Source organism: Aegilops tauschii, chromosome 1 (genome assembly GCF_002575655.3).
Source record: "Aegilops tauschii subsp. strangulata cultivar AL8/78 chromosome 1, Aet v6.0, whole genome shotgun sequence".
Taxonomy (NCBI): Eukaryota; Viridiplantae; Streptophyta; class Magnoliopsida; order Poales; family Poaceae; genus Aegilops; species Aegilops tauschii.
Genome location: NC_053035.3, coordinates 221,985,664 through 221,999,867, shown reverse-complemented (window position 1 = coordinate 221,999,867; position 14,204 = coordinate 221,985,664).

The following is a 14,204-nucleotide window of genomic DNA, read 5'->3' as shown; positions in this document are numbered from 1 at the left end:
CATCAAAAGCCAAGAGTGGCAAAAGTGGAATGAAAAATTATTGCTTTTGCTATAAAATGACATTTGTGATATATTATCAAAAGTTAAGAATGACAAAAGTGAGAGGCCAAATTCTAGAGTGACATAAGCAAAGTGGGCAAAAACTAGAGTGGCAAAAGCAAAAAAAATCCTATGCCAAAACCGCAGCACCATCGGGCACCCCCGCCCAGCGGCGCCCGCAGCATCGTCGAAAGCCGCCACAACATTGGCGGTCGCCTCATTCGCATCGCCTTTGCAGCACTGTGACACGTCGTTGCAGCATGGCCACCAGCCCAGGTCACAATTGTTACTGTGTAGTCTATACTATACATGCTTCTGTATAACTCCCGTACGACAGCATTTGATTATGCTACCTGCCAGTATAGTTAGACTATCTCCAAAGCCCTTCATCAAAATAGACACTCTAAATGTCCATGGGTAAGGGAAATCGAGTGAAGGAAGAGACGTGCCTGCGAAGGGAGATGACGGCGGCGGCGTGTGCGCGTGGGGCTCGATTGCAGCGAGGCGTTATCTGGGGAGGTTTCTTACCTAAAAAAACAAGTTTCTATACCATACAGTAAAATCAAGAATGACGTGGACACACCCATCAACCGCCCCTTGCGCGACTGTTAATGGGTGGTATGTCCATTTCATTTGACCTCTTTCATTTGACATGCATATATAGATCAATATTAATTTATATAAAGTGTTAACATATGCAACCACAGTCAAATGCACTAGATGTCGGATATTCATAAAGTTTTGTACATGCGGCCGATCCCAAAAGTTGTTAATCCAGATGTCTATGCAAAAAACCTTTTGTTTGCCTCCTAGACCGGCTGTTCGTACCAAATTCTTCACCGTGCGACCAACTCCTCCTCGCCGGACGGCTCCTCCAAATCGGTCGCTAAGTGCTTCAACATCCAAGCATGGTAGGCTTACACGATCTTCATCGCACCAGGATCCAAGTCTGACATCTCCATGATCAACATCTTGGTGTCCTCCGAAGCGGCCACGAGCTCAACTTTCTTCTCTTGGAGTTCGATCAACTTCTCTTGCACCACGATGAACTTGTGAAACTGCTCAGCCTACTTTTCCTCTTGGAATTCATTGCACTTTACGCGTGTCTCCTTCTTCGCCATGAGTCCTCAAACCTTTGCGCCATTTTAGTCGCGACACCTTATCGCTCCTCCTCTCACTTCCTCCCGGGTTCCTAGTCATCCTTGCCGGAGCAAGACCTTTTGTTAGATCACCATGTTCTCATACATTTGACATGGTGGTGGTTTTGACGGAATTAGCAACGACAATGAGCTACTTGTGGTGCGCATTCAACTTCAACCAACAACACATGAGGATGAAGTTCTTCTCCACATTTAAGAACAATGTGACCGCATGACCGGGCTACAAAGAAAAGGCATGATCAACTTGTAGCATATCCGGCCAAATGACCAACACATAGAGCATATCCGGTCAAATGCTCAACACACATAGAGCAAAAAAGGCCTACGGTGTCATGGAAGCCGCACCATTTGGCCACCAAACTTGCAATTGTTTGTAATAGCCACAATTCTTACTCATGGCCTCTTGAATGGTGTACCATCGATTGGTGAGCGACTTTGAATTACGCTCACGGATCATCATCATAGTGTGATACGAATCAAAGTCTTGTGCTCATGGAACCAAGCATGCAAATTTGTCTAAAAAGTGGCGCCCCTTTGCTCTGTGCCATGAATTCTCAGTGCCAATGCATGAACCAACAATTCATCCTGCGTCAAGTTCATTTTTTTCTCCCCTTTCTTCTTTGCATCCGCACCCACCGCCCACACATCGTCCGGATCACCTTTTAGCTAGTCAGTGTCCGGCTGTCGAGTCTGTGTCGGCTGTGTCTGTGACTGTTGGGCCTGTGACTGCTGGTTGTCCAGTATCTAAGTCTGCGTCTATTGGGTCTCCACCTTCGGCTATGAGTCGTCCACTTGCCCGCCTTGTTAGGAACCACCATCTGGATCATATTCATCAGCGCCTCTTCATCATCCACCACCACGCTCTGCTGAGACATTTCGGCAAACAGAGACTGGGCACCGACGGGCATGGAAGCCGACATCCGCGAATGGACAAGCGTCCGCGGCCGTTACTCCATGAAGTTGTTGTCCCCATTGAGGTCGATGTTGTACAAGATGTGATGATCGGCTGTGATGGTAGCGGAGGCTGCTTCTACGGAGAGAGCTTCGTGGTGGTCAAGTAGTATGGCGGAATCTTCTACGCCAGCCAGGGCGGAGGCGATTGCACGACCATCACCCGCCGAGTCACACACTTTGGCAGACAAAGAACCGGGTGATCGGCCACCGCCAAAGCATCCTCCCTCTTCCTGTGTTTGCGGTGGCGGGCAGTACATGTTACATGTTGGCTTTACACATACGAAAGCTAGTTCGGCATCTAGAACAGATGGCCTTCTAGTCCCCTTCTTTCAAAAGTTCTGGGTGCAGCTGTAGCCGGTAATCATGCCAATGTTCCATGAATTCTATATTGGAACGTTGGACATGTCCCGCCTGAACTATGGTGTCATTATCTTGATCCCCAAAATAGTTGGGGCGACGAATATCCGACAGTTTAGGCCAATCATGGTGATTAATGTGATCCAATGGATTGCCTCGAAAGTGTGTGTGATGCAGTTTGCCCAGGTGGTAGAATGCCTCTCCCACCCTTGCTAGTCTGCCTTCTAGAAGGGGCTTCGTATACATGATTGAATGCTGGCTCTTCATGAAATCATCCATGAAGTTAAGGTACTCCCTCTGTAAACAAATATAAGAGCGTTTAGATCACTACTTTAGTGATCTAAACGCTCTTATATTTGTTTACGGAGAGAGTACAACGTAGGAAAGGCGTTTTCCTTAAGCGACTTCCAAAAGGCATATGATCGCCTTGAATTGTCCTTCCTCCGCTTAGTCCTTCAGCAGAGGGAGCTGGACGACCATTGGTGTTCATGGATCACAATTGATCAGGAGCAGCAATACATTGATTAATATTAATGGGGAAGGTTGACCATATTTTAGGTCTTCCGCAAGGTGAGGCATGGGGTCCTATCTTCCCTCTCCTCTTCAACCCTGTATTTGACGCCCTTGCAGCCTTCCTGGATAAGGTTAGGATGGTCAGCCACATCTTTGGTGTGGTTGGGCGTATCATCCCTAGAGGTGGTTTTACTCACATCCAATATGCGGATGATACAATCATCATGGTGGAGGGATCTAAACTTGACATCATCAACCTGAAGTTCCTACTCGTCTACTTTGGGCTATGTTTGGCCTTAAGATCAGTTTTGATAAAAGTGAGGCAGTGGTGTTAGGGTTCTTTGCCGACGATCAGCAGCGGATTGCAGACAACCTTAATTTCAAGTTGTCCTTGATGAGTGATATTTTTACACTCATCTAGAGTTTAAACCAAGAGATTTCATAAAAGCCGAGATATTCGGCGAAGGATTCCAAATATCCAATCTTTATTTTTTTTCATGGGAAATGACCTATTTATGGATGAAATCATGTAAATACATGGAAATGAGTAAAGTGGAGATATAATAGATCAAGTGGGAGGCGCAGCAGAGGAGCCAGAGTAAAAGATGGCGTTCCATACGAGCATCTCCGCTCGTATGGATGGTGGTATGCACTACCAACGGAGACGCCTGGTCCACCTGAATAACCTTTATAAAAGGCCTGATGCCAAATGAGCACCAGGACAATTCACCACATTGCCATCTTCGCAACAGTCATCTCCATCAACCCTAGCCACCGCCTTTTCCCATCTACATCTCCATAGCCACCACCTTCATCACCACCATAGTTCTCAGCCATCTAGCCATACTTTGTAATCGTGTATCACATCCAGCATCTATCGTAAAACATATTATCAATCAATCAATCATCATGATGTGTTCTTCAATGATTCCTTCATGTGATCCGATCTCCATGTGTGAGTAGTTCGGTAAGGTCATGGGTTGAGGCAAGGCCTTGCAACCCGATGTATTTGGTGGAGGAATCGACGGAAGTACTTTGAATTAACGTCCTGTATCCGTAGCATAAAATTGCTTCATAGTTGTCTCATGTATCGTTCGCGTCCTTCATCCCTACAGGTATGTAGGATCTTGGAGAGCGAGCCACGGAAAGGCAAGGGCAGGGAGACCATGCGTTATACTGAATACCACTGACAAAAGGGTTTACTACGGTAACACGGATCCTATCTCTGGGGATACAAGATGTATAATCATTAAACGCCCAATGCTTTTGTCTGATTATTGCTATCTTAATTACCAGGGCAACGCCACACAACGGATAGGGCATTCAGTTGGACAACTGACTCTTGATGCAGGATGCGTGCCGGTCAAGACATAATTTGGACACATCCCCCACTTCGATACATAGCAAGCACATCGCGATGGATGACTACCAGGGCACAAACTAAGATCACAATGCCCATCACAAATATATTGTTGTAAGCATAATTACTCATACCCATGCCTATTTTTATTATAAGTGTTTCTAGTGTCAACTTGATTCTCATACCCATGCCTATTTTTATTATAAGTGTTTCTAGTGTCAACTTGATTCTGATCCGATCAAAAGTATAATTTAATTCTCTTGCAAAACCTTGTTAGAAACCCTTGACATAAAGGGTACCATCCTCTCATGGGTTCGATAACTCAGGGTCACCTCTGGGTTAAAAGGCAAGAATCCTTTCTGCTCCTTTACCGGATCACTAAAGGGACTAATCAGTCATCCTTCCCCATAGCTAACCTGGGGATGCCATTTTCTGACTCGACAATCCCCATTAAGGATTTTGATGCGCTTATGGGGAGGGTGGCCTCTAGGTCTGAGCCGTGGTGCATCTGATTTACGTCCAAAGGAAGTAAATCTGTGCTCATTGACTTGTGCCTTTTTAGTGTCCCGATGTATATAATGGGGATGTATATTTTGCCGGGAGGTCTGCATAGATCCTTTCATAAGGATCTAATATGTTTTTTTCTGGCAGGCAACTGATGACCTGCGGAAATACCATATGGTCAAGTGGATAGATATCTGCTTTCCCAAGGACCTGGGGGCCTAGGTATTCTCGCGTCCCATCTTATGAACATGGTTTGGCGGGTCCTCAACGAATACGGTGGCCTGTGGTTGTAGCCTTAGCTTATTAAAGTGAAATACTTATATGGATGTCCTCTACTGTCAAGTGAGCATAGGAAGGGATCTCAGTTCTTGAAGTTGATTCAGTTGATCAAGAACAAGACTTGCTTGGGCTCTCTATCTCCGTAGCCAATGGAGATGGGACTTTCTTTTGTCCCGACCCTGGGGTGGATGGATCGGTGATATGCATACCAGACTTGTTCTCTATCTACAGGACATGTTGGTCTCCTCGGCAGCCCACAATGGGGTCTAGAATGTCCCGTTTCGTTGGTCATTTGGACCGGAGGAAACCATCGCTTGGGATGTCCTTCGAGTGACTCATCTAGCTTTGCGCATGCAATATCCATATCTTGGCGCCTAACCTGTCTGGGTTCTTCTCTATTGGCTAGATATATCATGCCCTATGTCTAGGGCCATCGCTTACGTGGACCACACCTTTGTGGAAAGCGCCATGTCCTCCGAAGGTCAAGATCTTTATGTGGCCGCTTCTTTGTGATTGCCTCCATTAGGTACATAGGTGGCCAAGCGGCACTTGCTGGGCGATGGGCTATTCCCTCTTTGTGCGATCCAGAGATAGGAACCCAGATCTTCGCCTGTCCCACGCGGCTCGCTTTCTTTGGTGCTTTGTCCGCGAGGCGCTGGGGCTAGTAGGGGAGGTCCTGGACTTAGCTGGGCTTCTCGAAACTCGGGCCAACCAAACCGTCCGGGAGGAAGGTATGCCTCTTTTGGTTATTGATCGCGGCCATGACCTGTATCCTATGGACAACACGTAACAAGATGGTAATTGACTGGGTCTTTCTACAGTTAGCTACCGACTCTATCTTCAAATTCCTGGAGTTTTTGAAGCTCTAGCACCCGCTCTTTAGGAAGTGTGATCGACATCGACTTGATGATATGATGGACGCGATGACTCAGGCTGCTCGTCGCCGTGCCCCGCATATTAGCCGTGATCTGGCCACTTGGTGAATGTTCCCTCTTTCTTTATTTCTCATTTGGGCATGTGTGTTTTTGCCTCATTCAGACGTATACTTTTTTGCTGTTTGTGAACTTGTTGTGTAGATTTGATGGCTCTTTTATCTATAAAGTGGGGCGAAAGCCTGTTTCAAGAAAGAAGATAAAGCCACCACATGGCTTACGGAAATTCGCAGGGGCACACAATTGCATGGGCACGCACCTGCCAACTCCTGCCCGACCGCTCGATTGCCTCACAATTCATGAAGTAGTTGGATCTTGCCCTAGGGCACAATAAGTATTAATCTTCAGTCGTTGAAACTTATGATTTTTCAACCGAAACTTGTGATTTTCTATCTCACTCTTGCCAAATTTCATAGATAAAATTTTAAGACATTTTTTTTGTCAGTCATAGACACAAACACTGTGATTTTATCAGTCTCCCGTTCTAAGTTTCAAGACTTAAAACTTTACATTTATTTTTAAAATTCATCAAAATGTATCTTATTTGAAATCCCTCATCATGAGAAACACGAATATGAAAACAAAAATTAATTTCACTTTTTGTTTAACAGATACAATTTTTTTGAAAATCAAGAGACAAAAATAAAAACACGTGCGAGAGACTCGGTGCCCTAAGACCCGCGTACCACAAATCTTCTCCCACACGGCTTGCCCCGTATTTAGAGAGCTGCAAGGAAGAACAGGAGCACCTGAGAAACTTAAAACACGTCCGCCGTGAAAACTTCTGTGTTAGAAACATGCCCAAGGGTCATCCTGCCTAGTTAATTCGTGATAGCTAGATCAATAATATACAGGTAATTATTAAGAGTTGAGACTGTGCCATGCATGGAGATGAGGATAAGGTAGGGCCTCTCAGAAGTATCCTAATGAGTATGATGTATGACCACACTTATATGCTGAAAAGATAGTTACTCGAGAATTATGAAACTTAAAAGCTCGTGCATCCACAGCAAGAATTTCGTACGGACATCAATCAGAAAATAGTTTGTTCGTTCTGCTTCAAGACCATCAATATTCTCAGAACAATGCCATAAACACTCAATCAGTGATGGACTAATTTCTAAGACATAAGAGCATTTACAACCGGACTTGGCAAATCCGTCCTCTTATACACCCGCGGGCCGCCCCTTCATATAGGCTGCTGCACATCTACACACCTCAAATGCGGAGACTCAAATCCACGCAATCCATGCACGTCGATATGATATAAATTGTCCGAATTCAACAATTCGAAACAAAGCAAAACAAATCATAATTCAACACTCAGGACATACCAAAATAAAATCAATGTTCGAGCGTAACGGATGCCTCGCTTGCTGGCCGGATCACTCATCAGACGCCATCCATGCCGCCTGCTCCAAGGCCATCCTTGCGTCCTGCTTCGCCTGCATCTGGGCTGCACGATCCGCGTGCATCCGTGCTGCATGCTCAGCTGCCGCCCTCGCCGCCTCGTACTCCCTACGGTCGTTGATCTCCTTCTTCGCAAGCCACTTCTTTGCATTCTCATCCAAGAGGGTTTCGTCCGCCAACATGATCTTCGCATCCTCCGCGTCCGGTGCGAGTTGCAACCTCTCTTTCTCAAGCTCAATCTCTCCAAATGTCTTGGCCTTCTCGAGCTCCCATTTGATCGCCACCTCTTGCTTCTCCAACTCGATCTTCTCACTCTCAATTTCCAGCTCCTTCTCCGCCTTCTTCCGGTCCCAATCCATCCTCTTCTATTGCGCATCCAGCATGAGCTTGTATCTCTCCACTTTCTTGTTCTCCCTCGCCAAAAAATGCACGTCCATGGGGAGGACATTTTTTTAGCCGCGGCGTCACGAGAGGCCCTTGCCTTCTCCCATTTGTTTCCCATGACTTCCAGTTATCCTTTGGCACCGTGGCTCTTCCGTTCTCGAAGATAATATCTTCCTCTTCATCGTCCAATCCAATTGATTGGTGGGATCTTGAGCCATCATTCCTCTTCTTGGTTGTCTTGAGATCGGCCACAAGTTGTTCACTTTGGCTTGCCATTCAATATGATCCAACAATGACTAAAAGCAAATGGCTTCTTCTATGTTTCGTGATACAAAGTGGCCGCCACCGCTGTCTAGGAAACAACATATGTATGAGCAGGAGAATGCAGAACAAACAAGCATACAAAAGTGATGACAAGATGAAGTAGTTAACGTGAGTTGTCACTCCCGTCCCACTTTGAGGGCGGCCGGTCACTTGTGAGTAGTACCCGACGTACTTCTTCACATCCCCTTGAATGACCCCCCATCGATGTTGGAGAGATGCCACATTGCGGTTGGTGATGATAGGATGCAGCTCCACATATTCCTTTTGTTCATGATATTCCTTTCATCTTCTCCCAATACTTGTTCCCCTTTTGCTCGGTGCCGCATATTGATCTATTTTTGTGGCCAACCAATCTTTGACTAACAAGATATCCTGAAAAGTTGAGAATGCCGGACCTCTTGCCTTCGTCGTCTTTGCTTCTTCTTCTCCTTGCTCAGGTTGGGATCGGATGTTGTCCCAACTTCAAATGCAGTGTAAATTGGATTCCCCATTACGTACTCCATTCAGGTTGGACCTTGATTATCATTGATCATGTCCAACAGGAACATCTCCTAAATGATCATGGTTTGCAAGTATTGATCATGTCCGAAATGAACTAGCGGTCTATGCAAAATATTGAACATGCCATATGCAAAGTTGATCAGACAGGAGCAACAAGAACATACCGACTCTTGTTGTGTCATTCCGTCGAACAGGTCGTCCGCAGCCTGGGCGCCGCCGGTGCCCATGCTTATCCGCGCTCGAGCGAGCTGCGGCGAGCAACATTCGTCCACCGCTGGCATCTGCGTGTGCAGAAAGCTCTCCGGAATGCCAACCGGATGTCGGATCTGAAGGAAATATGCCCTAGAGGCAATAATAAAGTTGTTATTTATATTTCCTTATATCATGATAAATGTTTATTATTCATGCTAGAATTGTATTAACCGGAAACTTAGTACATGTGTGAATACATAGACAAACAGAGTGTCACTAGTATGCCTCTACTTGACTAGCTCGCTGAATCAAAGATGGTTAAGTTTCCTAGCCATTGACATGAGTTGTCATTTGATTAATGGGATCACATCATGAGAGAATGATGTGATTGACTTGACCCATTCTGTTAGCTTAGCATTTGATCGTTTAGTATATTGCTATTGCTGTCTTCATGACTTATACATGTTCCTATGACTATGAGATTATGCAACTCCCGAATACCGGAGGAACACTTTGTGTGCTACCAAACGTCACAACGTAACTGGGTGATTATAAAGGTGTTCTACAGGTGTCTCCGATGGTACTTGTTGAGTTGGCATAGATCGAGATTAGGATTTTTCACTCTGATTGTCGGAGAGGTATCTCTGGGCCCTCTCGGTAATGCACATCACTATAAGCCTTGCAAGCAATGTGACTAATGAGTTAGTTGCGGAATGATGCATTACGGAACGAGTAAAGAGACTTGCCGGTAACAAGATTGAACTAGGTATTGAGATACCGACGATCGAATCTCGGGCAAGTAACATACCGATGACAAAGGGAACCATATGTTGTTATGTGGTTTGACCGATAAAGATCTTCATAGAATATGTAGGAGCCAATATGAGCATCCAGGTTCCGCTATTGTTTATTGACCGGAGACGTGTCTCGGTCATGTCTACATAGTTCTCGAACCCGTAGGGTCCGCACGCTTAACGTTCGGTGACGATCGGTATTATGAGTCTATGTGTTTTGATGTACCGAAGGTAGTTCGGAGTCCCGGATATGATCACGGACATGACGAGGAGCCTCGAAATGGTCGAGACATAAAGATTGATATATTGGACGACTATATTTGCAAATCGGAATGGTTCCAGGAGAGATCGGGCATATACCGGTGCACCGGGAGGTTACCGGAACCCCCCCGGAGGTATATGGGCCTTATTGGGCCTTAGTGAGAGAGAGGAGAAGGGAGCAAAGGAGGGGGCGCCCCCCAAGCCCAATCCGAATTGGGAAGGGGGCCGAACCCCCTTTCCTTCCTCCTTCCTCCCCCTTCCTTCTCTCCTAATCCAACTAGGGAAGGGGGGGGGAATCCTACTCCCGGTGGGAGTAGGACTCCCCTTGGGGCACGCCTAGGAGGCCGGCCTCCTCCCCTCCTCCCCTCCTCCACTCCTTTATATACGGGGGAGGGGGCACCCCATAGACACACAAGTTGATCATTGATCTCTTAGCCGTGTGCGGTGCCCCCCTCCATCATAAGCCACCTCGGTCATATCGTCGTAGTGCTTAGGCGAAGCCCTATGCCGGTAGCTTCATCATCACCGTCATCACGCTGTCGTGCTGACGAAGCTCTCCCTCGAAGCTCTACTGGATCGTGAGTTCGTGGGACGTCACCGAGCTGAACGTGTGCAGATCGCAGAGGTGTCGCACGTTCGATACTAGGATTGGTCGATCGTGAAGACGTACGACTACATCAACAGCGTTGTCATAACGCTTCCGCTTTCGGTCTATGAGGGTACGTGGACAACACTCTCCCCTCTCGTTGCTATGCATCACCATGATCTTGCGTGTGCGTAGGAATTTTTTTGAAATTACTACGTTCCCCAACAGTGGCATCCGTGCCAGGTTTATGCGTAGATGTTATATGCACGAGTAGAACACAAGTGAGTTGTGGGCGATACTAGTTATACTACTTACTAGCATGTTATACTTTGATTCGGTGGTATTGTTGGATGAAGCGGCCCGGACCGACATTACGCGTACGCTTACGTGAGATTGGTTCTACCGACGTGCTTCGCACACAGGTGGCTGGCGGGTGTCAGTTTCTCCAACTTTAGTTGAATCGAGTGTGGCTACGCCCAGTCCTTGTTGAAGGTTAAAACATCACATACTTGACGAAATATCGTTGTGGTTTTGATGCGTAGGTAAGAACGGTTCTTGCTCAGCCCGTAGCAGCCATGTAAAACTTGCAATAACAAAGTAGAGGATGTCTAACTTGTTTATGCAGGGCATGTTGTGATGTGATATGGTCAAGACATGATGCTAAATTGTATTGTATGAGATGATCATGTTTTGTAACAAAGTTGACGGCAACTGGCAGAAGCCATATAGTTGTCGCTTCATTGTATGAAATGCAATCGCCATGTAATTGCTTTACTTTATCACTAAGCAGTAGCGATAGTCGTAGAAGCAATAGTTGGAGAGACGACAGCGATGCTACGATGGAGATCAAGGTGTCGCGCCGGTGACGATGGTGATCATGACGGTGCTTTGGAGATGGAGATCAAAGGCACAAGATGATGATGGCCATATCATATCACTTATATTGATGTGATGTTTATCCTTCATGCATCTTATTTTGCTTAGTTCGACGGTAGCATTATAAGATGATCTCTCACTAAATTTCAAGGTATAAGTGTTCTCCCTGAGTATGCACCGTTGAGAAAGTTCGTCGTGCCGAGACACCACGTGATGATCGGGTGTGATAAGCTCTACGTTCACATACAACGGGTGCAAGCCAGTTTTGCACACGCAGAATACTCGGGTTAAACTTGACGAGCCTGGCATATGCAGATATGGCCTCGGAACACTGAGACCGAAAGGTCGAGTGTGAATCATGTAGTAGATATGATCAACATAGTGATGTTCACCATTGAAAACTACTCCATCTCACGTGATGATCGGACATGGTTTAGTTGATATGGATCACGTGATCACTTAGATGATTAGAGGGATGTCTATCTAAGTGGGAGTTCTTAAGTAATTTGATTAATTGAACTTTAATTTATCATGAACTTAGTACCTGATTGCATGTCTATGTTGTTGTAGATAGATGGCCCGTGTTGTTGTCCCGTTGAATTTTAATGCGTTCCTAGAGAAAGCTAAGTTGAAAGATGATGGTAGCAACTACACGGACTGAGTCCGTAACTTGAGGATTATCCTCATTGCTGCACAGAAGAATTACGTCCTGGAAGCACCGCTAGGTGCCAAAGCCACTGCAGGAGCAACGCCAGATGTTATGAATGTCTGGCAGAGCAAAGCTGATGACTACTCGTTAGTTCATTGTGCCATGCTTTACGGCTTAGAACCGGGACTTCAATGACGTTTTGAACGTCATGGAGCATATGAGATGTTCCAGGAGTTGAAGTTAATATTTCAAGCAAATGCCCGGATTAAGAGATATGAAGTCTCCAACAAGTTCTACAGCTGCAAGATGGAGGAGAATAGTTCTGTCAGTGAACATATACTCAAAATGTCTGGGTATAATAATCACTTGATTCAACTGGGAGTTAATCTTCCTGATGATAGTGTCATTGACAGAATTCTTTAATCACTGCCACCAAGCTACAAATAGCTTCGTGATGAACTATAATATGCACGGGATGGATAAGGCAATTCCCGAGCTCTTCGCAATGCTAAAGGCTGCGGAGGTAGAAATCAAGAAGGAGCATCAAGTGTTGATGGTCAACAAGACCACCAGTTTCAAGAAAAAGGGTAAAGGGAAGAAGGGGAACTTCAAAAAGAACGGCAAGCAAGTTGTTGCTCAAGTGAAGAAGCCCAAGTCTGGACCTAAGCCTAAGACTGAGTGCTTCTACTGCAAAGGGAATGGTCACTAGAAGCGGAACTGCCCCAAGTATTTGGCGGATAAGAAGGATGGCAAGGTGAACAAAGGTATATGTGATATACATGTTATTGATGTGTACCTTACTAATGCTCGCAGTAGCACCTGGGTATTTGATACTGGTTCTGTTGCTAATATTTGCAACTCAAAACAGGGACTACGGATTAAGCGAAGATTGGCTAAGGACGAGGTGACGATGCGCGTGGGAAATGGTTCCAAAGTCGATGTGATCACCGTCGGCACGCTACCTCTACATCTACCTTCAGGATTAGTTTTAGACCTGAATAATTGTTATTTGGTGCCAGCGTTAAGCATGAACATTATATCTGGATCTTGTTTGATGCGAGGCGGTTATTCATTTAAATCGGAGAATAATGGTTGTTCTGTTTATATGAGTAATATCTTTTATGGTGATGCACCCTTGAAGAGTGGTCTATTTTTATTGAATCTCAATAGTAGTGATACACATATTCATAATATTGAAGCCAAAAGACGCAGAGTTAATAATGATAGTGCAACTTATTTGTGGCACTGCCGTTTGGGTCATATTGGTGTAAAGCGCATGAAGAAACTCCATTCTGATGGACTTTTGGAATCACTTGATTATGAATCACTTGGTACTTGCGAACCATGCCTCATGGTCAAGATAACTAAAACTCCGCTCTCCGGAACAATGGAGCGAGCAACAGATTTATTGGAAATCATACATACTGATGTATGTGGTCCGATGAATGTTGAGGCTCGCGGTGGGCATCATTATTTTCTCACCTTCACAGATGAGTTGAATAGATATGGGTATATCTACTTAATGAAACATAAGTCTGAAACATTTGAAAAGTTCAAAGAATTTCAGAGTGAAGTGGAAAATCATCGTAATAAGAACATAAAATTTCTACGATCTGAACATGGAGGAGAATATTTGAGTTACGAGTTTGGTCTTCATTTAAAACAATGCAGAATAGTTTCGCAACTCACGCCACCCGGAACACCATAGTGTAATGGTGTGTCTGAACGTCGTAATCGTACTTTACTAGATATGGTGCGATCTATGATGTCTCTTACTGATTTACCGTTATCGTTTTGGGGTTATGCTTTAGAGACGGCTGCATTCACGTTAAATAGGGAACCATCTAAATCCGTTGAAACGAAACCTTATGAACTGTGGTTTGGCAAGAAACCAAAGTTTTCGTTTCTTAAAGTTTGGGGTTGCGATGCTTATGTGAAAAAGCTTCAACCTAATAAGCTCGAACCCAAATCGGAGAAATGTGTCTTCATAGGATACCCAAAGGAGACTGTTGGGTACACCTTCTATCACAGATCTGAAGGCAAGACATTCATTGCTAAGAATGGATCCTTTCTAGAGAAGGAGTTTCTCTCGAAAGAAGTGAGTGGGAGGAAAGTAGAACTTGATGAGG